The sequence below is a fragment of the Ochlerotatus camptorhynchus genome, unplaced genomic scaffold, assembly GCF_037179485.1.
Source record: "Ochlerotatus camptorhynchus isolate MF236.1 unplaced genomic scaffold, CSIRO-AGI_Acam_v1.1 ptg000100l, whole genome shotgun sequence".
Classification (NCBI taxonomy): Eukaryota; Metazoa; Arthropoda; class Insecta; order Diptera; family Culicidae; genus Ochlerotatus; species Ochlerotatus camptorhynchus.
In genome coordinates this window covers 618,722-636,668 of record NW_027040590.1, presented here as the reverse complement: position 1 = coordinate 636,668, position 17,947 = coordinate 618,722, and the positions used below count along the sequence as shown (strand labels likewise).

At 40.3% G+C, this 17,947-nt stretch overlaps 1 protein-coding gene across 3 annotated transcripts in view; it reads left to right on the top strand.

Moving 5' to 3' along the window:
- Positions 1–17,947, top strand: part of LOC135698993 (uncharacterized) — a 580,872-nt gene that overhangs the window by 433,210 nt on the left and 129,715 nt on the right. The window lies entirely within an intron of this gene.

Sequence of the window (17,947 nt, the reverse complement as noted above, 5' to 3'; positions counted from 1 at the left end):
AATACAATCGACAATGTCATTGATCACGTTCTAACAACCGAAGTAACAATTTGAAATTTATTTTATTACTAGCTGACCCGGCAAGCTTCGTACTGCCTTGAATGATGATAAATGGTTCAAATAACTAATTGACATTTTTTTTCAAAATTGTTTCTGATTTTGTTTTAAAGTTTATTTCCTTTTTAACCTTTAAGAAGTAGTTTCTTATGGTTTCCTGATCTTTTAACATTTTTCAAAATAACATTATTTTGAAAACCTTTTAATGTTGTTTTTTTTTTCTTTAATGTTGTTTTTTTTTTCTTTGATGTTTTATTATTCAAATACAAATACAAATACAAGTACAAATATGAAAGAACTGCTCATGATTACAAGAAGGAATAATGATCCATTCAATATTTATGCCGGCGCCGGTGGTGTAGTGGTAAGCGTGACTGCTTTCTAACACCCCAATGGGTCTGGGTTCAATCCCCAGCCGAGGTCGGTGGGATTTTTCTGAGGCATATAAATCTCTGGTCACGTCTTCCTTCGGAAGGGAAGTAAAGCCGTTGGTCCCGGCCCATGTGTGTTGTGAATGGGTGCGATATCCTACGCAGGTGTGGAAGCTGCCTTCCTGCACATTCGGTTGCCGTCAATGGATGGCAATCGATGTCCGTCGGTGATTGGCACTAGATTGCGGAACAGAGACCGACGTTAAATAAATGGAAGCATTCAATATTTATTTCCTTCTTTGATCGTGAGTTATACCTTGCTAAGTTTGATGTGAGAGTATTTATATGGAAGAGCAGCTCATGCTATAAATGATGCAAAAAATTACAAATTCAGAGCATTGGCATTCATGGCAATTGATTACTCTGAGTGATGATTTCCGGATTATTCGGAATAAAATGTTTTGGGAAACTTTAATGTTGTTTTTGATAGATTTGGGAAAATTATTTTGAACCATTGTAACTTCCTTACTACAATAGCTGGATCCATCAATTTCGACTCTTGACTTGTGCAGCAATAAACTCGTTTCTACCCAAGTAACCAAAAGTTCTGATAAAAGGCTATTTGTGGCTTAAGTAGCTTGGTTGGTGGTGGTCTATAGAATTCTAAGCAGCCTCATTGTTAAGTCGTTATAGGACCTTGAAAGTTCCGGTATCATAATTGAAGAGCATTCTAAGCAGCTTCTGGCGGAACTTGAACGGAACTTTTAGAAAATAAATTATAAAACACCAATTCTTTATTTCTCGACTACTTTTTCGAAGGGACGTATCAGCTTTTGTAAACAATGCATTTGATCGTCGATTTGACGTAACTGGTAGCTCACCCACGCATGCTAACAATACCATCAGATAGGGGAAATTTACCCCTACATGATAGTAGTGTTAGTATGCGTGGGAGACCAGTTACGCCAAAACGACTATTAAATGCAGTGTTTACAACAGCTGATACGCCCCTTCGAAATAGTAGTCGAGATTTAGTTCGTACGTTATGAAAGTTATTTATAAAGGAAGGTATCAATGTGTATTGATTTATCAGCATAAGTAGTAGAATTGGAGCTGTTTGCAGAATTAAACCCAGTCCTTCTGCGTGAGAGCCCCAGCACGAAACGCTGCGTCATCTGAGATATAAAAAAGTGAGCTGTTGTCCCGCCTACTGTTGGAGCTTTCAGTGCCAGCTGACTGACTTGAATACGAAATACAACACCTTGATAAATTTTAAATTGATGTTTACCCGCATGGTATTCAAACACATTTATGGCGCAGTGGTTAGCGTTCGAAGATCGCATGCCGAATACACGGGTTCGAATACAGGAAATTACTTGTGCGGATTCCTTCGTGTGGCTTGAAAGTTCTGTCGGGACTTTATTCAAACTTTATGGAACTTGAAAGTTCTGTCGGAACTTTATTTGAACTTTATGGAACTTGAAAGTTTTGTCGGAACTTTATTTGAACTTTATAGAACTTGAAGGTTTGGTTGGAACTTTATTTGAACTTTACGGAACTTGGAAGTGATTTTAATCGTTGAATGCGGAATTTTTCGTTACTTGGGTATGCTTTGCTGTTACATACTTACCGGGATGTAATATTTGAAAAATGAATAATACTGAACGGATCTATACTAACTCCTACGTTTAATTACTTAAAGAAACAATGAGTATTATTGTTTTCGAAAATTATACAGATTAATCATTGAAGTGCTCTAGAATAAACGACATTTTTTGTTTTGTTTGCCGTCTGGAGCAAATACAAACAATGCAGAGCTTTTGCCCACTCGTGAACATGCAACATATAACTGACCATGCGAGAAACATGGAAAATCCAGATTCAATCCGCAAATATCCAATCCGCAAATATCCAATGAATCTCCTTGCGCTTTGTTTACAGTAATTTCAAAGGCAAGGCGAACCGGAAACTGCACACGTTTGAATTCAAAAGGCAAATCGGTTGGTATCATTGGAATGCGCGGAATTAAAACGTCCTCACCCTTATACTTCCCTTTAAGAATTGTCGCTTCAATGACGCTGTTCATCAGTTTCTTTACAACCAACCTGGTACCATTGCGAAGTCGAGGTTGATTGATATTCCACAGCATTATTATAACCTTCATTAACAAAAAATGTATATGTTTTGTTAGTTGTACAATTAAATGAAAAATTTAGAGGTGATTATAATTACCGATCCAATTTTCAGCTGCAGCACGTGAGGTGGCAATCCGGGTAATTCCAATGAATTCAAAAATTCAGTGGGGTAGTACACGAAATTTTCTTCGTTTGTAACGGAATCTATAGATTTGTATGAGTGTAACTGGCCAGAAATTTCGTTTTGAATTGTTGAATTCATATCGTCGACATCTTTATTTTGTGCGGCCAAAATCGAGTGTTCGCTTAATTAATCGTGATTATTGTAGTTTTGTACAATATTTGGAAACACCTTTTGTATGAGTTCAGCCTTCGACGTAGTCAATCGACAAAAATTTGTTGGAAATGAAATAAGGCCGGTGGAAATGTCAAAAGGTGTGTTTCCGGTACCAATATCCAGCAATTGCTTTGAAAATATTTCAGCCGAATGGTCGTTCAGCAATGCTACTCGCATGTTTGTTGATAATTTCATTGTTTTAACATGTCTCCACGAATTCGATTGTTTCAAGCATGCATTGATTTCATCTGTCGTGGTTGATCTTGGAATGACCGGCAAAGTTTGCCGAAAATCGCCGGCCAGCATAATTAATCCACCACCAAATGGGAGTGGATTGTTGCGCAAATCCAGCATGGTTCTATCTAAGGCCTCTAGTGATTTTTTGTGTGCCATTGTACATTCGTCCCATACGATCAATTTACAATTCTGCAAAACCTTTGCCATAGCACAGTTTTTGGAGATGTTGCTGGTTGGATTTTCATTGATTTGCATATTCAACGGCAACTTGAGAGCGGAGTGAGCTGCTCGACCTCCCTCCAATAAAGTCTCTGCAATGCCGGATGATGCAAGTGCCAGTGCGATTTGGCACTCGTTTTCGGATTCGTTCACAAGACTCGATGCCAAAATCAACGAAATCAAGAATGTTTTTCCAGTTCCTGCGGGTGCATCTAAGAAATAATTGCCTCCAGTTTCATCGTTAACGGATTTCATGAGACTATCGTATGCACATTTTTGCTGTTGATTTAGTAACAAGATGTTCACTTGAAATGTATTACTCAAAGCTTCACGATCGTAATGCTGTTCTCGCTCCAGCTCTTGATTGAATGCATCGTGCATTGGACGATCGGGCGATGTCATGCCTTATTGAGTCAAAGAGTTATTAGACATCATCAAGCACATGTTATCTATGAAAATCAAAGCCTCGTTTTGAATCGTGTCGTTCATTAGCAAGTCAAGGTTCGATGTCCTGACACGCATTCGATGTAAAATGTCATCAGACATTTCGTTTTTGTATTTGATCCACAAATCATTTGGTCTCGATGGAAATCATGTTGCAATGATTATAGAAAACAATGTGCGAATCTGATGTGGATGAGCCGAAAAAACTAAACTGCATAACCGAGATTGTAATCCCAGTGACTATCGTTCTCAAGCAATTGCAAACGCTGACAGGCCTTCGCGATATGTTGTACACAATACACCTATCAAAATCATTTGATTTGAGAAAAATGGGCACGGTGCAAAAAAAAAAGTATACTCACCATCCACAGTCCGTACATTTTCGAAAGATGTGGGTTCACGAACATTGATCAACAGTAAACGCAAATAGAAACATTTGTCGTTTGTGGGATGAACTGGGTAAATCCTTCCCAATGCATCAGTAGCCTGGAACGAGATTTCCTTGTTTCCGGCGTTGGAATCGCTTCGTTGATTGATTCCACGTGTAATATCGTGACATTTCTGCGTACATCACCGTTTTAGACAAAAACCATCATTCTGGCAAGTATCGAAAAAACTTCTCAATGTAGTTGACGGCGGTTGATCAGCACGTTCAAATGCATTGTCTGTTGTAAAGTATACTTTTTGGCCATTTTCCATATGTACTGCCAAGCGTACAACGATTGGATGTCGTTCATGTATGGCGAAGGAAAAAATTCTCCAAATCGCTTGGTTGCTGCTCACATAACTGCCCATTTGGCATTGTGTGACTTCATCGTTTGAATTTTCCGTACCAAATCCGAACACCGCCATGTCACTGCCTTTATTGACGTACTTACAAATGTACTTGATGGATTTGAGTGAGTTACAATGCTCATCGTTAATATGTGCATTGAATTTTTTTGACAGTAGCGGCGAGTACGGCACAATCCAACGATTATCGATCTCAATTTCCTGTTGATTTACTTTAAAGATCGCTGTTTGTCCGTTGTCTGCAGTAGATCGACGACGATACAGTGGATATCCATCATTACCAGTAATAGTCTCTACCAGCAATGCCCGTGGATATCTTTTCGAACATTTTCCCTCAACCATACATGGCGAATTCTTGTTCAAATCATCACAAATTTTTTGTTACAACTTCGAATAATTCGGGTCTATTTGTGAACCGGGAATTTCTGCACCGATCTCATTTGGTCTAATTTTTTCAACCAACCAAATTAGAATGTGAGCATGTGGTAATCCTCGTTTTAGCCACTCCACTGAGTACATGCAACGCCGCATTTCGCCGTAAACGTAATGTTTAACGATGTAATCCTTTAGCGATTTCAATTTTTGTTTGAAGACTCGTGCGGTTACGTCATGCCGATCAACCAGCGAGTGGCCTGGGAACAATTCATGTCGTATCTCGGCCCACTGTTGGTTACAGGTGAATGTTACGAATAAATCGGGTCGTCCGTAATGGTGTACATATTTATTTATTTATTTATTTGTAATTCATCTGACATATGGTCTTAATGAATATGAGAATACATTTTCAAAACAGCTACACAATTGACAAACTAGTAATTCTATTTTTAAAACGACCAGAAGTTTCGCCGAACTCAAAGAGACGAAAAAGCTCGAATCATCGACGATATTGGTTCATTATATCCAAACAAAGTACGGTGAAATCTGTCCTGTAGTAGTGACCGCTGCCGAAGAGGACGTTGAGCAGCACGGAAGTCCAACATAGAAAGTAGCCGGGGATAATCGACTTCACCATTTAGCAACTTCGCCACGAATGTCTCCTGTTGTAGTCTTCGCCTTCTTTCAAGGGTGTCCATGCCCAACAGTCTACATCCATCGGGATAGGCAGGGAGGTTCAACGGATCGCGCCGAGGTAGATGACGCAGTGCTAGCCGGATGAATCGTCGCTGGACACGTTCAATCCTTAAGGTCCAGGAAACATCATTTGAAGTCCAAACAACAGAAGCGGTTTCGAGAATTGGCCGTACTTGCGCGCAATACAAAGATTTCAAGCAATATGGATCCGTAAAATCCTTTGCAATTTTCGAAATAAAGCCCAACTGTCGATTCGCCTTGGCAATTATGGAAGTGTAGTGAGAATTGAACGTCAGTTTTGGATCCAGCACAACTCCGAGATCAGTAGTCACTTCAACTCGTTTAAGTGAAGTACCCTTGATGCGATAATCGAACAATATCGGTTGTTTTGAACGATGAAAGGTCATAACAGAGTACTTCGGTACGCTAATAATTAACTTGTTCCGATGGCACCAGTCAGAAAATAGGTCTAGAAGATGTTGCAAACGGCGGCAATCTTCAGTTGAGCGAATAACTAAATATATTTTCAGGTCATCGGCGTAGATGTTCACGCAGTCCAAGCCTAATTTCGAAGCAACGTCGTTGAAAAACAGTGTGAACAATAATGGTCCCAAGTTGCTTCCTTGGGGAACACCGGATGTATTGCAGAAGGTCGAAGAAACACAGGAGTCAAATTTAACGCGGAGTTTCCTTCCCGTTAGGTAAGAGTTCAGCCAAGACACTAGCTTAGAGCATGATCCGAGACGTAACAGTTTAGCCAACAGCACATTGTGATCGATCTTGTCGAAAGCCGCCTTCAGGTCAGTATAGATGACATCAACTTGAACCTTGCTTTCCATAGCATTTATGCAAGTGTTGGTGAAGCTTAGTAGATTGGTCGTGACCGATCTTCCAGGCATAAAACCGTGTTGAACGGTAGAAATATAGCTGTGCGACTGGCGTAGAATCATATCGCTCACAATTATTTCAAACAGCTTTGACGCAGCTGATAAGCTCGTTATTCCTCTGTAGTTCCTGACGTTTTTCTTGTCACCATTTTTGAAGACGGGAAACATAAATGGCTGCTTCCATACCTCAGAAAAACCCCTTCATCGAGCGACCGGGTGAAAATTGCAGACAGTGGCTCAGCTAAGTCAACAGCACAGCGGCCAAAAAAAAAATCGATGGTATACCGTCGGGACCAGCAGAAAGCGAACTTTTCAACTTTTTGGCAGCAGATATGATCATTGCAGGAGTAACTACGAATGTCGACAGACTAATGAAGTCCATGGGAATGTCTAAAGCAGCAGACTCAGCTTCGATTTCAGAGGCAGGAGTTTGGTCAAACACAGAAGCAAAAAAATCTGGCAAACGAACAGCTTTCAGTAAAATATTTCGCTTCGACGTCGTCAAAAATCACGTTGCTCGGTACAGATGAACTTTTCCGCTTACTATTGACGAACTTCCAAAAGCTTTTTGGATTTCTCCGAAGATTAGTCTGTACTCTCATGACATGAGCCTTGTACAAAGCTGAATTCAAATTGCGATACGCCTTACTAGCACGTTGGAATCCAAGCTTGCTGTCAGACGACTGTAGAGCACGATGCTTACGTTGTTTGGCATTTTTCTCGTGTTTCAACTTTCGCAGCAGTGGCGTACTCCAGGCAGGCGAAAATGGACGTCTAGTGGGTGGAACATTCCTCTTCAACCACTGTTGAATAATAGAGCAGAAGTTTGAAGCCATTTAATTAACATCCTCACAATTCAGACAAGCCCAGTCAATCGTAGAAAGGTACTCTCGAAGCATGCCGTAGTCAATCTTGCCAAAATCAAGAGTAGGTTCACAGTCACCTGGCACCTGGCTTGAACGGGAAGAAACATTTCCAGCGGAGGATGGTGCAAATCTATAGGCTACAGTGCAACAGCAGCCTCATTAACGGTTACCCCACAGTTGGTTGAACAAAACACTAGATCAAGCGTTCGATCAGAATGGTTACGAATCCAGTTAGCTTGATACAAATTCAAAAAATCCATTCCATCACTCAAAGCAGCACTTACTGGAGGTACAGTTGACGTTGCAGCCAGAAACACCTCGCCGTCTGCATTCTGCAACCACTGTAGGCGGGGCTGGTTGTGATCACCACATACCAGCACCTGGTCATCAAACGAAGCGCTGTCACACAGCTCACGAACGGAGGCCACATGTTCATCTATCAGCTCTGCATCACGGCTACGGTCAGGAGGGATGTACACAGCACCAATCAGCAAACGATTACGACCAATAACAGCATCAACAAACACCTGTTCCAATCTTTCACCGTGGCGCGTCTGAACTTGAGTACAGCGGTAACGGTGATGGACTGCAATCAGTACACCTCCGAAGCTCGATTTATCACTGTTCCTGCGGCAGCGATCACAGCGAAATACGGTGAACGATGATCCGAAAATTTGCAGAGAATCGATGCAGTCATTTAATCCAGTCTCTGTCAGTATGATGACGTCGTGATTGCACTCCATAACAGCCAAAAGCAAGTCGTCAATTTTAGTCCTAACACCTCGGACGTTCTGGTAGTAAAGCCATACAGGATCGACTGGGGATACACCAGGTTGCAACATAAAACGGTTGAGTGTATGAGGAGACGAATTGAAGGGAACCCTAGGGTTCCCGCCGTCCGCAGTACAAATTGGTGTTCGATCGTTGTCCACTGGCTAGTTCAAAGTTTGGCGAGAGTTTTTTGGCTGGTCCACAAATTCCTTGAATACCAGTCCGTCCGGCCAAGTCGACGAAAGCAGCGCACGTTGTTCTAACGATGGATCCAGACCGATCTTAAATGAAACGAACGACATGTTCGAGACATCTTTTCCTTTCGGAACCAAGCGGATCACATCACACGGTGACGATAGATCAAGACAGCGACCCACAATTTTCTTGCGCATATTCATGCTTATGTCGCGGACTCCCAACGTACGTTACAGGAAGTATCGTCAATCAACCGACATTGTTCGCATTTCCGTCTGCTTTGATAGCATCTCGGAGGTGAATGTATTCCTCGGATCGCAGTTTTTTTTTCTGATTCAGACGTATGAATGTTAATCGCTCAGTTTCAACTTTAACATACGTGTCAACAGCATACTGATGGAACAGTCTGAGACACTTTAAAGTATGATTTTCTTTATTTTCACGGACCATCATTCTTTACGAATAGTAGTTCATGCAACTAACTTTCTTATTTGTTGTAAGCTATGAACAAAACATTAAACAATAGTGATTAAAGGATTTAAGCGACCTGTTAAAGGATTTTTTTTTTTTTTATTTTTTTTTTTTTTTTATTTTTTTTTTTTTTTAACTCTTTATTTGTTCCAAATTCAAAATAAATTACATTTCATTTTAACCTAGGTGCTCCAGTTACTGCAGTAACGTACCAGCCTTAATTGTTATGATATATATCTAAGTGTTTTTACATTGTTCATGTCTTGGCAATTCAGTATTTTAAACAGGTTTTTTAAACCTGCATGTCAGTATAACAATTGATATCTTAAAACTAAAAACTAAAACCAGATCTTATCTAAGTATAAAGGGAATTAATCGTTGCAATTGAGGATTGCAACGATTTTTGCCTGAAATTATTAATTATTTTGTTGGACATTTGTGCTAAAGTCTCAACATTCGAAATTCTATGTACTTCGGTAGTACTGTACCAGGGAGGCAACTTCAAAATCATTTTCAGAACTTTGTTCTGAATCCTTTGAAGTGCTTTTTTCCTGGTAGTGCAACAACTAGACCATATTGGCACAGCGTAAAGCATGGCCGGTCTAAAAACTTGTTTAAATATTAGAAGTTTATTCGTCAGGCAAAGTTTGGATTTCCTGTTTATAAGAGGATACAAACATTTAATATATTTGTTACATTTGGCTTGAATGCCCTCAATGTGATCTTTAAAAGTTAATTTTTGGTCAAGTATTAATCCAAGATATTTCACTTGGTTTGACCAGGAAATTGGAACTCCGTTCATAGTGACTATGTGACTACTACTAGGTTTCAAAAACGAAGCTCTAGGCTTATGTGGAAATATTATAAGTTGAGTTTTGGAAGCGTTGGGAGAAATCTTCCATTTTTGTAAATAAGAAGAGAAAATATCTAAACTTTTCTGCAGTCTGCTGCAAATAACACGAAGACTTCTTCCTTTAGCGGAAATGCCTGTGTCATCAGCGAACAAAGATTTGTGGCAACCCTGAGGCAAATCAGGGAGGTCCGAAGTGAAAATGTTATACAATATAGGCCCAAGAATGCTACCCTGAGGAACTCCTGCCCTAACAGGTAGTCGATTAGATTTGGAATTTTGATAATTTACTTGAAGAGTTCTGTCAGTTAAATAATTTTGAACTAATTTCATAATATAAAGTGGAAAATTAAACTTTTTCAATTTAGCAATCAAACCTTCATGCCAAACACTGTCGAATGCTTTTTCTATGTCTAGAAGAGCAACTCCAGTTGAGTGGCCTTCAGATTTGTTTGAACGAATTAAATTGGTAACTCTCAAGAGTTGATGAGTAGTTGAATGCCCATGGCGAAATCCAAACTGCTCATCTGCAAAAATTGAGTTCGTATTGATGTGAAGCATCATTCTATTCAAAATTATTTTTTCAAAAAGTTTACTTATTGAAGAAAGCAAACTTATTGGACGGTAGCTAGAAGCTTCAGCTGGATTTTTATCCGGCTTCAAAATTGGAACAACTTTTGCATTTTTCCATTTATCAGGAAAGTATGCCAAATGGAAACATCTGTTAAATAATTTTACCAGGAAAGACAAGGTACTCTCTGGGAGTTTTTTGATGAGGATATAGAAAATTCCATCATCACCTGGAGCTTTCATATTTTGAAATTTTTTAGTTATAGACCTTACTTCGTCCAAATCAGTCCCCCAGGAATCATCAAAAATATTTTCCCGAGAGAAAATATTCAGAAAATCCCGAGCAACCTGATTCTCAATAGGACTAGTAAGACCCAAACTGAAATTATGGGAACGCTCGAATTGCTTAGCAAGTTTCTGAGCTTTTTCCAAATTTGTGATCAAAATTTTACCACCTTCTTTAAGCGCTGGAATAGGCTTTTGAGGTTTTTTCAAAATTTTTGTGAGTTTCCAAAAGGGTTTGGAACTCGGGTCTAATTTAGAAATATTATTTTCAAAAGTTTTGTTCCTCAGGGCAGAGAATCGCTTTTTAATTTGTTTTTGCAAATCCCGCCAGATAACCTTCATGGCAGGATCGCGTGTTCTTTGATATTGTCTCCTACGGACATTTTTAAGACGGATCAAGAGCTGAAGATCATCGTCTATTATAATTGAATCGAATTTAACCTCGCATTTTGGTACTGAGGCAGCTCTTGCCTCAACTATAGAAGTAGTCAGAGATTCAAGAGCATAATTAATTTCATCTTTGGTTTGCAAAGGAATGTTTGGATCGAAGTTATATTCCATAAATGTTCGATATTGCTCCCAATCAGCTCTATGGTAATTGAAAGTAGAGCTGTTGGGATTACAAATTATTTCTTGGGATATTTCAAAAGTTACTGGAAGGTGATCAGAACCGAAGTCAGCATGGGTAACCAATTGGCTACAAAGTTGACATGAATCAGTTAAGACCAAATCAATAGTTGAGGGATTTCTTGCAGAAGAAAAGCATGTTGGGCTGTTTGGATATTGAATAGTGTAATAACCTGCAGAACAATCATCAAACAGAATATTACCATTGGAATTGCTTTGAGCATTATTCCATGAGCGGTGTTTTGCATTAAAATCACCAATAATGAAGAATTTAGACCTATGACGGGTAAGTTTCTGGAGGTCACCCTTGAGAAAATTCTTTTTCTGGCCTACGCATTGGAATGGCAAATAGGCAGCTATAAACGTAAGTTGTCCAAATTTTGTTTCAACAGAAACTCCCAAAGTTTCAAAAACTTTGGTTTCAAATGAAGAAAGAATTTTATGTTTGATTCGTCTATGAATAATGATGGCAACGCCACCACAGGGTCCATCAAGACGATCATTTCTATAAATCAAGTAATTTGCGTCCTTCTTAACCTTATGGTCAGGTTTAAGGAACGTTTCAGTTATAACGGCAATATGCACGTTATGAACTCTCAAAAAATTAAATAGCTCGTCTTCATTATCTTTAAGAGATCGAGCATTCCAATTTACAATATTTAATGCTTTAAAATCCATTACTGAATTTTAAAGTCATGACAATATTATTTGCAAATTTTACTCCAGTTTGAATAGCATCAAACATGGAGTTAGATTTAAGCATATCAGAAATCATGTCAATTAATGATTTCTGTAAAAATTCCATTTTAGGGGCAGTAATGCTTCCTAAGTCAAAATTGTCAAAATTTCCGTTAGAACGTTGGTTAGTATTTTGATTTCTACCCACTGCAATAGCAGCATAGGTAGCTCCATTAACTCGCTGAACATTGTTAGCAGCGAGGGGAGTAGGTACAGATGAAAAATTTGAAGCAGGGGAGATATTTGTACCTACGGGTACGAATGTAGAATTTGTTCCTCGCTGACTGTTGTTAACAGCAGAGGAATTTGTACCTGGTCGGAATCGTGGAGCGTTTCCTACCTGACGGTTAGAACGAGATTGTAGGATCGCTTTGCGAGTCTTACATTCCCAAAAATTGGATTTGTGGTTTTCACCACAATTTGAACATTTAAATTTCTTAGGATCTTCCTTCACAGGACAGTCGTCCTTTGCGTGAGAGGAATCACCACAATTCATGCATTTAGCTGGCATGTAGCAATTTGTAGTTCCGTGACCCCATCCCTGGCACTTACGGCACTGGGTGAGGTTTTGGAAATTTCCTCCAGTCTTCCTGAAGTGTTCCCACTTCACTCGGACATGGAGCATAAGGCTAGCTTTTTCTAAGGCCTTAAGGTTGTTTAGTTCACTAGACTTGAAGTGAACTAAATAAAAATCATTAGAAATCCCGTTGCGCGAATCGCCAGGACGGGATTTCATTTTCATTTTGATTACTTGGAGTGGCACAACTCCAAGTAATTTTGTCAGTTCATCTTTGATCTGATCCAGGGATTCACCACTGGGCAGTCCTTTCATGACAACCTTGAACACACGTTCAGTTTTGGTGTCGTAAGTAAAAAATTTGTGCTTCTTCTCAGTAAGATACTTGAGAAGACATTTAAATCCGTCCAAGGTTTCAGCCAATACACGGCATTCACCCCGACGTCCAATTTGTAGTGAAAACTTAACTTTCACGAAATTCAAAAGTTCCATGCGAAGAGCATGGAAATCGGTAGTGGTTATCACAATAGGGGGAATCTTTTCCTTCTTGGCATTAAGCCGGGAAAGTTTACTAGAATTTTTCTTGGATGATGGATCATTCTCATCATCCGTGAGCAAATCAAATTGATTACTCAAATTAATTTCATCAGAAGGGGGGTCAAGAGTTTGCCCCTTTCTTTTGCGTTTAGGCGCCATGGCGGCAGTAAATTTTTTATCCAAATCGACTTCCAAGCAGATTACTATAAGAATCTGAAGGATCGAAGAGGAATTTTCCAAATCGATATCCAAGAAGGATTACCTCGGGTAGGGTCCAAACAAGGATCGAAGAGGAATAAGAGTTGAACAAGGTAGAAAATTTTTACAGGTTGAGCACTGAAAAGTGCTGTTTAAATTTGTTGTAGCTTTAGGTAGTAGTAACACTTCCTTCAGCAAAAAGCAAATAGATCCGCACGGCAAGAGAGCACGATGCGGACTGACCTGTTAAAGGATTTATCATCTTGATCGCAAAGTGATGACCATCTTCGCCTTGCCAGAATATGAGCGGATATTGTAAGGCATCGTATGAGCGATGCGTTTCGTATACTCATAGCAGTTGGTCATTGCGCCGCTGCAGTACAATATCGCGGGAAGTCAAATTTTCTCCGACTACGACAATGGCAGCCTCGTCTATCGTTGGGGCATTGAAACGTCTGGCGTGCTGTCCTGCCGGAGCTTTGTCGGATTTTATAACAATTTTGTGGTCATCAGCACGATGTAGCATGTTTTGAAGTTGTTCTACAATCATACAATTTACAATAAAATAAATTAGTAAAAATTGGTGATCCGTTTCTGGTAAGGGCAACAACGCACCCGCTCGGTGATAAATATGTCCTTGAATCTGGTTAAATTTGGTTGAAACGATATTATATTACTTGAACGAAAAAAATAAGGGAATCGGTTGCAGAACTTGGAAATTTTACTTTGAACGTGGGCGTAAAGTTTTCGCTCACCATATTTGTCGCACCAAACGACGTCATTTGAAAGCAGTTATTATACTTTTGAATGTTGGACAGGAAATGTCTCGATTAATTTCCTGATCCTTGAATCAATGTGCGCTCAGGTGGGGATACAAAACTGGTTATCTAATTTTTCCATTCGCACAACACAGCCCTTGAGTTTCTTCCGGATATTTCAAGGCTTTACAATTCTGGCATACAGTAGTGATTGAACCGATGGCCACGTCTGGATCAGCACCATAATCAACCGATGGATCGTAACGACCTGCCTACGTCCCTGACGGTGCTCGCCGCCAGATTGACTAACAGTCCTCCGATCTTGTTCTATTCTCAATATAGCTCCCTCATTTGACGCTTCCCTGACTGTTCGAACCGGTGACAACCGTGCTTCAGCGTTACGGCGTCATGTGGCCTCGTTCATTTGTAGCCGCTGTTCCGCATTTTGGCTTGCACGGATGGTTCTCTGTTGGCTCGCATTGCGTGTGCAACGGCCAATGTTCGCACGTTTCACTTTAGGCATCGTTGGTATACGACAGCAGAACTAAAAGCAATGAAAATTGTGAATTTAACCTCCTAACAACCTGGAAAGACTTCAGCAGAAATTGAGCTTAACACTTAAGGTTAAATAGCTCCAACAGTCTCACTTCTATCACAGCCGGTGTGACTTGAATGCTGCTGAAAATGATATAAAAGTATTAAATTTCGGCACAAATCACTTGATTATTTACAGTAACCTCATAAATTTCAAAATTCTAGTAGACTTTTTTCACATATTAATGTTTGGACAGGCCACTTTCAAATAGAAAAATTTAATCTAAATGTCGGCGATCGATTGTGAATGACAGTAGCTGACGCGGTCGCGGTTTCGTATATTTGCGATACCACCTCCTTGATCAAAGTGGATTCAAAAGCGTTGGATCCTTTTGGGGCCCACGGAATTTATGGGATTCGCGGGTTTTGAATGTTCCTGGGGGTTCTATTGCATAAAAACACGGCGAGGATCAAGACGAACGAATCCATGTTTAAATATTGCAAATCCGTCCATCCGTTCTCGAGTTAAATCGTAACATACACAACGCAAATAATAATAATAATAATAATAACAATAACAATAATTTATTTTATTTATTTATTTACTTGTCTTCGTATAATAAAAACGCACAGGCAGTACTATTAATGTCTAGTTAAAGAACTAATCCTATTTTTAAACATGATTTTCGAAATATTAAAATCATAATCTTCACGCGATTCGTTGAAACGACGGCAGCAAACATCCAGTGGATTGTTTTGACCATAGACTGTACGATGCTGAGGAATACGGAGAAGGTCATTTTGTCGCGTCTGCCTAGCCGGTGCATTGAACTGGATTTTCCCTAGAAGTTCAGCACAATCTACATTGTTGTCCAGAATGTCGAATATGAACAGCCGTTGCAGAAGAATCCTTCTATTAGCCAATGTTGAAAGACGAATTAAAGCACAGCGATCCTCATACGGCGGAAGAACAACCGGATCGTTCCATGGTAACAGTCGTAGAGCGTAGCGGACAAAGTTACGTTGAATCTTTTCAATGCGAAAGCAAAGCGTGACGTGATACGGTGCCCATACTAGAACGCCATATTCCAGTATGCTACGCACTAGCGAACAATACAATGTTTGTAGACAGTATACATCCTCAAATTGCTGCGTGTTGCGCTTGATGAACCCTAGTATCGCATATGCTTTGGCGGTGGTTGTTGCAATGTGCTCGGTGGATTTCAGCTTACTGTCCAGTATTAATCCAAGATCCTTGATTGATGACACACGGATGACTTATAATCGAAAATGGCAGCTGTCCTAGATCGGTTGAACGAGATGATGTTACATTTACGAATATTCACTTCCATTCCGTTTAGTGAGCACCATTCAAGAAGCGAGTCGATATCCATCTGAAGAGCGCAACAATCAACCATGGAGGTTATCAGGCGGAAGAATTTCAGGTCATCAGCGAACATGTACGTCGGTGATCTGATGAGTCCGCACAGATCGTTAACAAACAGCACGAAAAGTAATGGTCCCAAATGACTTCCTTGAGGAACCCCGGAAGTAATTGAGAACGTTTCAGATGAGGTTCCACCGAGGCGTACAAAAGCCCAACGCTCAGACAAGTACGATTCAATCCATTTAGTAAGCCACTGAGGGAATCCCATGCGTTTGAGTTTTTCCACTGCCAGTGCATGCGGCACTTTGTCGAATGCTTTAGAAAAGTCGACATAAACTGCATCGACCTGTTGTCGCTTTTCAAGGCTGTCCACAAGAGAAGAAACGTAGCACATCAGGTTGGTTGTTGTTGACCGCTTCCTGACAAATCCATGCTGACTCTCTGATATCACATGTTGAACGTTACGATACAAAGAATCATGGACAAGACTCTCCAAGGAAAGCAACTCAAAATCGAAATTGCACGATAATTTTCGACGTCATTAACATTACCACTTTTATGAATGGGAGTGATGGCTGCAGTTTTCCATTTGTTGGGAAATATGCCCTCCGAAAGAGATCTGTTGAAGAGTATACTCACAGGCAAAGCGATTGACTCCGCACACCGATTGATGAAGAAAGGTGAAAGACGATCTGGACCTGCTCCTTTCGAAGTGTCGATAGAAACCAGCTTAGCAAAAACATCTTGCCGAGAGAAGTTGTAGACGGTCACGTTCAAGTCGTAGTGCGGCAAATTTCTCAAGTACGATTCAGTCAAAGGTGGTCGGTTATTACTTTGCACAGTTCGAAAGAACGCCGAGAACAGATTTGCAGATTCTGATGGAGATTCAGCTGCCTCACCATGGTAACGAAGATGTCGAGGCATTCCGTTGGATTGCTTACGGGTCTTCACATATTGCCAGAATTGTTGGGGGTCCTGTTTCAAACTTGCTTCAGTACGATGAATGTAGCAGCGAAAGCATTGTGCATGCAAAGAGTTATATTCGCTCTCTAAGTCACGCAGCTCAGCCTTATGCTGTTCATTCCTAGACCGAAAGTAACGCTTCCTTGCCCTGCGTAGACGATTTCGCAGCCGTTGCAGTTCATTGTTCCACCATGGTTGTTTCTTCCTGTGGGTGTCAATCCGTTGTTTTAGAGGCACAACTTCGCTGATGATTCTATAAAGCTTGTCGTAGAATATCGATACCGCTTCGTCGACACTGCAACCAATTAGAAGATTCACCCATCCGACGTCCGAAATCATTGAGCTCAAAACTGCAAAATCACATCGCTTGAAGTCAAAATCTAACGGATCAATTGCTCGGGAAATTTCACATTCGCTTGCAGTTTCAATCACAAGCACCAATGGTTTATGATGTTCATCAACACGCAATAGCGGTGACGGGGTTCTCCACAAGCTCGAGTACATTGATATCAGTAGAGAAAACCAAATCTAGTATCCTTCCATTCGCATTACCATAATGATTCAACTGATGCAGACCATTAGCGATGAACGATTCAACCACAGTGAACTCCTGCTCAGAAGACGTATTTGTAGGTAGCAAACATCGCAATTCATCATCATGGCCCCAATTCAAGAAGGGTAGATTGTAGTCACCAACAACAACAACCAAACCACGATCACGATCATCCATCAGTCTTTGAACACATGAACAGTGCTGTTCATACAATGCATAATAATAATAATATAAGAGAGAAAATAGATTTTGGATATAAATACAGCAATTGTGTGTGTTCGTGTCATCCGCTATCCCTCACCCAACCGGGGGCGTTAGACAAGTAGAACTGCGAATAATTTGATCAAATCTCATTCTCCGTTATGGTGCCTTTTATGTTGTGAAGACTAGCACTTCAAAACGGGTCCTCAACAAGTTAAGGGAACAGGATGCACCAGATATCTACAACAGGTACAGCAAAACATCACATAGACGCCCTTATTCACACTTACTACTCAGGGGGTAGTAGGTCAAGAAGAGCCACCGTCGCTAAGTAAAGCTTGAACCGGGTACCTGTGACTCTCACCAAATTCATCAT